Source organism: Xyrauchen texanus, chromosome 3 (assembly GCF_025860055.1).
Source record: "Xyrauchen texanus isolate HMW12.3.18 chromosome 3, RBS_HiC_50CHRs, whole genome shotgun sequence".
NCBI lineage: Eukaryota > Metazoa > Chordata > Actinopteri > Cypriniformes > Catostomidae > Xyrauchen > Xyrauchen texanus.
Window position 1 is genome coordinate 55467520 of NC_068278.1, and position 10153 is coordinate 55477672.

Here is a 10153-nt window from a genome sequence, read left to right on the forward strand (position 1 = left end):
CATTGTCATGTTCAAGAAACCAATTTGAAATGATTCAAGCTTTGTGACATGGTGCATTATCCTGCTGGAAGTAGCCATCAGAGGATGGGTACATGGTGGCCATAAAGGGATGGACATGGTCAGAAACAATGCTCAGGTAGGCCGTGGCATTTAAACGATGCCCAATTGGCACTAAGGGGCCTAAAGTGTGCCAAGAAAACATCCCCCACACTATTACACCACCACCACCAGCCTGCACAGTGGTAACAAGGCATGATGGATCCATGTTCTCATTCTGTTTACGTCAAATTCTGACTCTACCATCTGAATGTCTCAACAGAAATCGAGACTCATCAGACCAGGCAACATTTTTCCAGTCTTCAACTGTCCAATTTTGGTGAGCTCTTGCAAATTGTAGCCTCTTTTTCCTATTTGTAGTGGAGATGAGTGGTACCCGTGGGGTCTTCTGCTGTTGTAGCCCATCCGCCTCAAGGTTGTGCGTGTTGTGGCTTCACAAATGCTTTGCTGCATACCTCGGTTGTAACGAGTGGTTATTTCAGGCAAAGTTGCTCTTCTATCAGCTTGAATCAGTCGGCCCATTCTCCTCTGACCTCTAGCATCAACAAGGCATTTTCGCCTACAGGACTGCCACATACTGGATGTTTTTCCTTTTCACACCATTCTTTGTAAACCCTAGAAATGGTTGTGCGTGAAAATCCCAGTAACTGAGCAGATTGTGAAATACTCAGACCGCCCGCCTGGCACCAACAACCATGCCACGCTCAAAATTGCTTAAATCACCTTTCTTTCCCATTCTGACATTCAGTTTGGAGTTCAGGAGATTGTCTTGACCAGGACCACACCCCTAAATGCATTGAAGCAACTGCCATGTGATTGGTTGATTAGATAATTGCATTAATGAGAAATTGAACAGGTGTTCCTAATAATCCTTTAGGTGAGTGTATAAATAAATAACACACACTGGTGGCCAAAAGTCTGGAGTAATGTACAGATTTTGCTGTTTTGGAAGGACATTGGTGATTTAATTCACCAAAGTGACATTCAACTGATGTTAAAAAAAAAAAAACAGCACCATCATTATTTGAAAAGAATTAATTTTTGATCAAATCTAGAGAGGCCATTTCCAGCAGCCATCACTCCAACATCTTATCCTTGAGTAATCATGCTAAATTGATCATTTGATACTAGAAAATCTCTTGCCATTATATCAAACACATTTGAAAGCTATTTGGTTCGTTAAATGAAGCTTAATTAAACAAGAGGATAAGTACATCAGAGTCTCTAGTTTGAGAAATAGACGCCTCACATGTCCTCCGCTGACAGCTTCATTGAATTCTACCTGCTCAACACCAGTTTCATGTACAACAGTAAAGAGAAGACTCAGGAGGCCTTATGGGAAGAATTGCAAAGAAAAAGCCACTTTTGAAACAGAAAATCAAAAAGAAATGTTTAGAGTGGGCAAAGAAACAGACATTGGACAACAGATAATTGGAAAAGAGTGTTATGGATTTTAACCCCACTGAGCTTTTGTGGGATCAGCTTGACTGTAAGGTGCGTGAGAAGTGCCCGACAAGACAGCCACACCTATGGCAAGTGCTACAGGAAGTGTGGGGTGAAATGTCACCTGAGTATCCGGACAAACTGACAGCTAGAATAACAAGGATCTGCAAAGCTGTCATTGCTGCACATGGAGGATTATTTGATGAGAAATATTTGAAGTAGTTTAATTTTTTCTTTCAAATTGTAATAGTGATTTCTCACATTATTAATGTCCTGATTTTACATTATGATCAGTTGAATGCCACTTTGGTGAATAAAAGTACCAATTTCATTCCATAAGAGCAAAATCTACATCACTCCAAAGTGAGTGAGTGAGTGAGTGAGTGAGTGAGTGAGAGAGAGAGAATAAAATATTTAGCTTTGGACAATATTTTTAAGCCATGATGTATCAGCTTTTTTTCATTTTTGTTTTGGGGCCAGTGAGAATTTTGCAGGGCAAGTAAAAGTCTGAAAACCGGGCCAGAAGAAAAAATCCTTGGCTTTAGTTTTCAGCACTAGGGTACATTTCTTGTTTTAGTAGGATTCAATTGCAAATTGGGTTCTACAGGTTTACATTAAGTTTTAAGATGTTTACTTGAATTATAATTTTTAGATGGGCCTTTTTCAGAATTTGCACTAACTTGCATTTTTTTTCCATAACAACCGGTCTACACAAATAAAACTTTCAATTCCATTAAAATACTTTTATTATCTTCAGATCATCTGAAGCCCATTGCAGAGGAGGAGAAGAGGATTGAAGAGGAGGAGAAAAAGGTCAGAGAGGAAAAGGAACGCATCGCTAAACAGCTTGCAGAAGGTACGTTTTCCTCTAATCCTTAAAAGGGATCATTCACTGAAAATGGCGATTCTATAATTTACTCAAACTTTCAAAGCTATATGACTTTTTTTCCATGGGTCACAAAAGTAGATGTTTTAAGCAGAATTCCTCACTTTCATTGCATCGTTTTGCCCATGCAATGAAAGTGAATGGTGACTGAGACTATCATGCTGCCTAATATCTCCGTTTGTAATCCATGGAAAAAGTCATACAGGTTCGAAACAACATGGGGGTGAGTAAACTGACAACACATTTTTCATTTTTGTGTGAAATAACTATTTTTAATGTTAATATTTAAACTTTCTATTGATCAATTAGATTTGTTTCCCCCATTTTAATTTGTTTGTTAATTTGATCTTGACTAATTCTGGATGTATTTTTGTCCAACAGCTAATGAGGACACAATCCTGAAGTGAGCTGCCCAAAATGAAGCCTGCATTGTTTCCATTGTAAAAATCTCTGTTATCTACGTATCTGGATAAAGACTTGTTATCTGCCTTTTTGGTGTTACAATGCCTTTTTCACACTTTACACTGTCTGTAACGGGTCATGCAGACTAATACCTTATTTTGTGAAATACTCCTACAAATATATGAGTATGACCTTGTAACAGATCCCTCATGTCTGATGCTGGTTTGTTCTTTAATCAGTTATTTCTAAAAAAATCACTTATTTTAAAATGACACCAATAAAAGACATGTTAAATATACACTGAATCATAGCTAAGGTTTGGACTTCAGTAAACATTCACACAAATATTTATTAATAAACTGTTGTACCCTATTTTCTTTGTATTTCATTTGATCTGATATGTACAGCTTGAATGTCCAGATTCTTCAAAACGTGATCGTTTGTGCTGAGATCGAAAATGGTCACTAAGCATCATTTAATATAATTATATTTCCTCACTCGCTGGTAAAAATACAAAAGTAAAATAAAAAATGTGTTGTAGTTCACAAATACATTATACAATCAAAGTCCATTCAAAAGAATACCAGTAGATGTGCATTGTACAGGAATAAATATGCAAAGATTGTTACTGGTTCTCTAATCTTCGCTTCAGACAGCACGCCCACAGACCGTCTGACGCGTATTCCAGACAAATGCTCTAATCTGACTGGCTGGCTTTATGAAAGTCAGGTTTTTACCAACACAAAGTTGTTGCCAAGGTAACCGGTTGCTACAATGAGGGTTCTGAGGAAGAAATAGGTCCTGGATTTGCCAAGGTCTGTGGCATAAAATCTTTAGACTCATTGTTTTGCTTGAGGAAATTGGAGCAGGCAAAATGGATTAGATGCAGAATTGGGCACACTGACACATTGTTGTGTAAGGCCCTATGAAATCCGTTAACCTTTTGCTTTTTAATAGAACTTTAAATAAAAACAGAACAATTTCAATATGCCATTGCATTATTTTGACCATTAATTAGTATTTTTGTCAAGTACTGTACTGTACTGTACAGCAGAGCATCACAGGATACATCATTGTTTTATTCAGTCCAACAGCACGATTGCAAGATATTGCTTGAATATAATGTTATTATTATTGATATATTATAATTACTACTACTACGCTGAATATTACATTTTACTATACAGTTGTAATATATTTATGTTGCACTTCAATTTCATTCCTCTAATCAAATTGAGCTTTTATTTTGGCAGAAAACTGGATGAAGCACTTTTTGTATGTTTTTACGACAGCTCCACACGTCTGGAAGAGCAGTTCCCAACGCAATATGGCTTAATGTGCTTATTAAACCACAAAAGGCTGTGATTTAAGTATATTAACATATAGTCTGCATGTGCTGCGTGCTTTAAGGTTGATGAACGCTCTTTTATCTACACACAAAGAGCACACAAAGCTAATGATGAGAAGTTTTTGTGCTGCTTTCCATCAAAGTCTTTCTAGCAAGTCAGTCCACTGTCGGCCATCTTTGGAACGCTCTCGGGAGGCTATTTCCAGTCATGCCAGTGCAGCTCATATCTACTTCAATGGGAAAAGACCGAAAACTCCTTGGTTGGTCAAGATTATGATCAAAGAACGTATTTCAAATCAGCAGTAAAATCTGACAACACTGGTATCATAAATTGTGCTGCTTTACCACAGATTATGCAAAATGCTAATTGTATTGCTAATGCGCATGCGCGTTGTTGAGTAGATTGAAAGGCGATGTCTATCTTAAAGGTGATTGGCTCTTTCTCCTTTAAGGAGGGACTTCCTTTCTATGTCCGTTGACCTTTGGCTGGCGTTGGCCATTCCAATTCCTCCCATTCATTTTAATAGAAGTGGCCCATCTTGACTAAATAATCTCTGGTACCATTCAATGTCGGACGTGGTATATTCCTATTTGATATCTCTGATCTCTTACCATAAAGGCATTCCATTCCCAGACTCGGAAGATGGCGCGTAAAGAAACTAAATCTCTCCCATTAGCCACAGATTATTTAGCAGAGATGGGCCACTTCTATTAAAATGAATGGGAGAAATTGGAACACCCTAAAGTCAAAATATGTAAAGATAGTATCTCTGCGATTAATCCTCTCAATGCGGATTTATCTTTGGACAACTCCACTTCGTATGTCTTTATACACCTAAAAATGAAATCCAAGTTCAGATCCTTATTGTTTAAAACAATTAGACTAAGAGCTGGCTTTTAATAAATAATTCTTACTTTGTACCGATGCAATGATCTTTCCTTGATCTTTGGTGATAGTGATGAAACGAACCCCTTTCACCTGTGGAATGATAACTCAACTATTTATAACCAAACCACACAACCCAAGGATAATTACAAAGAGTTTTTTGTGTGTAGAAGTACAGCAGGTGCTTTGAATTTACCCCACAAATTCTTATATATTTGCTTCTTCAAATTATGTATTGTTGTTGTTCTTGACACTGCCCTGGTTGGGCACTTCTTTAGACTGGGCGCACGTGTACGAGCAGCACTGAGGGGACAGGAAGAATGGTCTTGAGCATCAAAGCCATCTGAGGGGACTGGCAGGGGTCCAACAGTCTGGATCCTATGGCACATATGCATTTATTTGAAGGGGACATACTGTATCATGGAAAACAGGACTTTTCTTGCTCCATTGAAATGAAAAAGTTAAATGTTCTATGTATGTTGAAATCATCTAACGTTCACAACTCAAAGCTCCCTCACCCATCAGTCCAGACCATTGATGGAAATAAGCTGCAAAAATACTACAGATCCATCAGTCAAGACTTTGGCCTGCACCTGAGTCTTACCTGAAGAACAGGAGAAGAAAATCAACTCCCACCAGAACTGCTGTGCTCAAATGCCTCTGTAAGTATCAACACTAAACAATGGTCTCAACACTCTACCATGATACTGTCACAGAACGTTTTTGAAAGGGAACAAGTACTTTTATTTAACTACACTACATGCTGCTGTCATTTGAAATATCAAAAACAATTCCATAAGCCAAACAGCATAATAACAACAGTACATTACATTATAGAAAACAATCAAACAGTTAAATTAATCAAACAATAACCACACATTACCCAATAGTGCCAACAGCGTCAGTACTGCCCAGGTGAAAAAGACGTACAATTAAGTGTATTAAAAATGCATTACATTATATTTGTATTGTACTAAAAACATATTTAAGTACATTTTTAATACACTTAATTGTACGTCTTTTTCACCTGGGTGGTTTCCTTAATAACTGCACATGGGGCAGTTGTGTTGTAAATCTGGAATCGGGCGATGAAAGTGTGCTGGGTAAACGTGTGCAGGTGGTAACTAAGGAAAGCATTGTCGTTGCTAAGCAGCGATTAGTTGATTATATTGTTGTGGTTAGCGATAAGCGGGTTCTGATGCTGTGAGATCACCTACAAAAACAACAGAAAGAAACACAAGCACTCTAATATCACACCAAATCTAGCAACAGCATTACAACCACGTGCCTAATATTGTGTAGGTCCACCTTGTGCCACCAAAACAGCACCAACCCGCATCTCAGAATAGCATTCTTGGATGATATTCTTCTCACCACAATTGTACAGAGCGGTTATCTGAGTTACCGTAGACTTTGCCAGTTCAAAACAGTCTGGCCATTCTCTGTTGACCTCTTTCATCAACAAGGCATTTCCATCCACAGAACTGCCCCTCACTGGATGTTTTTTGTTTTTGGCACATTCTGAAAAAATTCTAGGGACTGTTGTGTGCAAAAATTCCAGGAGATCAGCAGTTACAGAAATACTCAAACCAGCACATCTGGCACCAACAATCATCCATGCGATTATCTAATCAGCCAATCGTGTGGCAGTAAGGCAGTGCATACAATCATGCAGATACGGGTCAGGAGCTTCAGTTAATGTTCACATCAACGAACAGAATGCGGAAAATGTTTTATCCCAGTGATTTGGAGCGTGGCATGATTGTTGGTGCTAGATGGGCTGGTTTGAATATTTGTGTGACTGCTGATCTCCTGGGATTTTCATGCACAACAGTTTATAGAATTTACTCAGAATGGAGACACATGTGAATAGCCCTTAACTCGCCTCATACTTAAAAAACTGACCCGAACCGGGCCCAAAATTAGATGGTTTGTCGGGGAACCATCGGGCTCGGATCGGGTTGAAGACCTTTATTGCAGAATAACCAAATAGTGATTTTGGTATTCGAATACAGTCGAATAGGTATCCAAATGTCCCCATTTAAAATGTACAGTCTTTCAGCCTATAACATTTTTTTCATCCAATAAAATGCTCTCTAGAATGAGAATGTTCCTCCCCTGATACCATCTGCAATTGACTAGTAATAGCAAGCAGCAGCAAATCATGGTTTTGCCAGGATGTGATGTAAGCTAAAGGTTATTGGTTATTTAAAACATAAGAATCTTAAGTCCTTTGATATGTCCCACCCCAACTCCCTGCTTCGAAAGGAAATAGTTAAACAAAGGAAAGGAAATTGTTATTATCAAACCATTTTATTATCCTTGTGCGACCCCGCAACCACATGCGTGGACGTTGTTGTATTTTGGCTTCACTGTACGCAACGCATCATTTAAATGAATAAAATCCGACTGAATACTGTTCACAACACTCTAGACTGTCATTTAAGGGTTGAACTTCAGCCGCGCCGAGTCACGTCCCACAACACGCCGTTGATTTCGGTGAAGTGCATTAAAAATTATTAAATTTTTTACACATCAGCGCGCTGATAAACATGATGTCCACATATGTGGAAATTGGCACCGCATTTCCTCAAAAGTAGAAAAAACATGATAGATACTTTGAATACTTCAACTCTAACACATCTGTGGGTCATTTTGCTTCATTATTTTATTTTGTTATCACTGTACAATTCATTAACATTAGTAAATGCATCCCCATACATTTCCTCTGCATTTTCACATTGAGAATAAATGGCTTCATCCAAAAGCTGAAAAATTTTGCTTTCAGAGGCTTCATAAGGAGTTAGGATGAAAATAAGTTGCATTTCTAACTGTTCTGAGACCAGTGCAGACAGACAGCACATTTGAGATTAAGTCATTCACTAAATAGGAAGCAAGGGAGCATCCTATAGCTCTTTATGCAGTTAAGTGCATTCGCTCCTAAAATCCGACCAAAAGTTCATTTTCAAGCTGCAGATGATGTTTGGACCTCTCAACATATTTGGCAGACATGGGACAATGGTAACCAGTACATAGATTCAGAATTTATAATGTATAATTTTATTTTAACATGTTTGGCAGTGATTGGATGATGCCGGACATTACTTTGAATCAGAATTAATTATGCTAATTTCTGATGACTGTAATGTCTCAAAAACATAAATAACCAACATTCCTAGAAACATAATAAACAATTTGAGGAAACAAATCTGACTTTCTATAGCTTGGTATTATTTAAAATTTCACAACTTAGTCCTGCTGTCCACATAGGTGGACATCAATTTGTAGGAAATCTTATTTGCTCTAGAATTTATTTCTTTTTATTTTTTTTTGCTTGTTTATTAGGTGCTACTTGTTACAAATCAAAAAGTGAAATGGCAAATGTACACAGCAGTCATGCAGGGGTCTCAGGACGTTGAACAAGAAGGACAGAGATTTTCCGGGTTTGGATTTGAGCTAACTTGATTGGTTGATAGGAAAGTCTGCGAGATCACCACACTCTCTCCACCTTAACCACCATGTATTAGGTGACATCTGCTCTCCAGGTGAGCGGTTTATTCCAGCCAACCTCGTCATTGTACATCGGCACAGAAGGAAAGCAAGAAAACCACTGCTGGATCTCCTGCAGAGTGGCTACTTCCTGCTGCAGGACTGGTAATGTGCTTCCCTCTCCCTCAATAAAACATAGGAAAACAAAAACAAGAATGTGGAGCGGAGGGGGCGGGGCCGGGTCGGAATATCGCACGCCCGGTCCCCAATCGGCCTGATGAGGCGCGCGAGGGATAAAGGCGGACGGTGACGATGGTTCGAGAGAGAGAGAATTACGGGCATGTCCGTCATGTGTGTGTTTATGTTTGTGCTTTTGGTTTTGAGTTTAATTAAATATTATTTATATTGAGAAGCCGGTTCTCGCCTCCTCCTTGCCCATCCTTAACTGTCTTACATTGGTGCCGAAACCCGGGAAGGAGGAGGGATGCCCATTGCAGAGTCCTCGACACTGCTGTCCACCCAGGGGAGCGCCGCTGTCATCTGCCGGGTGACGGAGTAGCCCGACCGCCCGGATGCGGGCAAGTGGGGACTGGATACCCTGACCGCCTGGAGTGAGGGAGCCGCTGCCGGGGGCGGAGCAGTGCCCTGCCGTCCCCAGAGACGCAGAGGGGTCGAGGGAGACCGCTGTCCGCGAGGGGAGGAGGGAAGAAACTCCCTGACCGCCAGGAGCGGTAGGGCCGCTGCCAGGGGTGGAGGAGTGTCCCCATTTGCTGCCAGAAAGGCTGAGGGGCGTTCTGCCCGCTGGGGGTCGAAGGTTTGACTCCGGTTCGCCCGGGGTTGGAGCGGCTGTCGTCCGCCTGAGTGTGGAGGAGTGTTCGAGGACCACGCGACGGTACATCAGAGAACCAGTGAGTGAGCTTTTTCTCTCTCTCTCTCTCTCTGTTTCGCACCGTATTAGCCTTTCCCCTCGCCTATTTTGTTTTTTGTTGTTGTTGTCTTGCCCTCCTGTCTCCTCCCAGGATGAGGAAGGCGGGGATGACCACACAGGACGCAAGATACACCCCGCCCCAGGGATAGGGGGGGATGTACGTAATGCCGGTGGCACCCCGGCCTGAGATAATGCCGAGAGGATTGTGGAGCGGAGTGGGGCGGGGCCGGGTCGGAATATCGCGCACCCGGTCCCCAATTGGCCTGATGAGGCGCGCGAGGGATAAAGGCGGCCGGTGACGACGGTTCGAGAGCGAGAGAATTACGGGCATGTCCGTCATGTGTGTGTTTATGTTTGTGCTTTTGGTTTTGAGTTTAATGAAATATTATTTATATTGACAAGCCGGTTCTCGCCTCCTTGCACATCCTTAACTGTCTTACAAAGAACTTTACTGTGGACCTCCAAATCAACATCCATGTGTAGTCATGTCTTATTTCCCACATTGGGAGGAAATAATGAAATTGAACAGCATTACCAATGAGATTCCACAATCAAAAAAACTTTTTTTTTAATCAAATATTTTGTCAACTTTTACAATATTCTAACAAACTGTACTGATTATTACAAATTACTAATTAAGATATGAATTGGCACATTAATCCAAACTGAATGTTTGTTCTGAATTAGCTTCTTTTGAATAGGAACAATGGATTC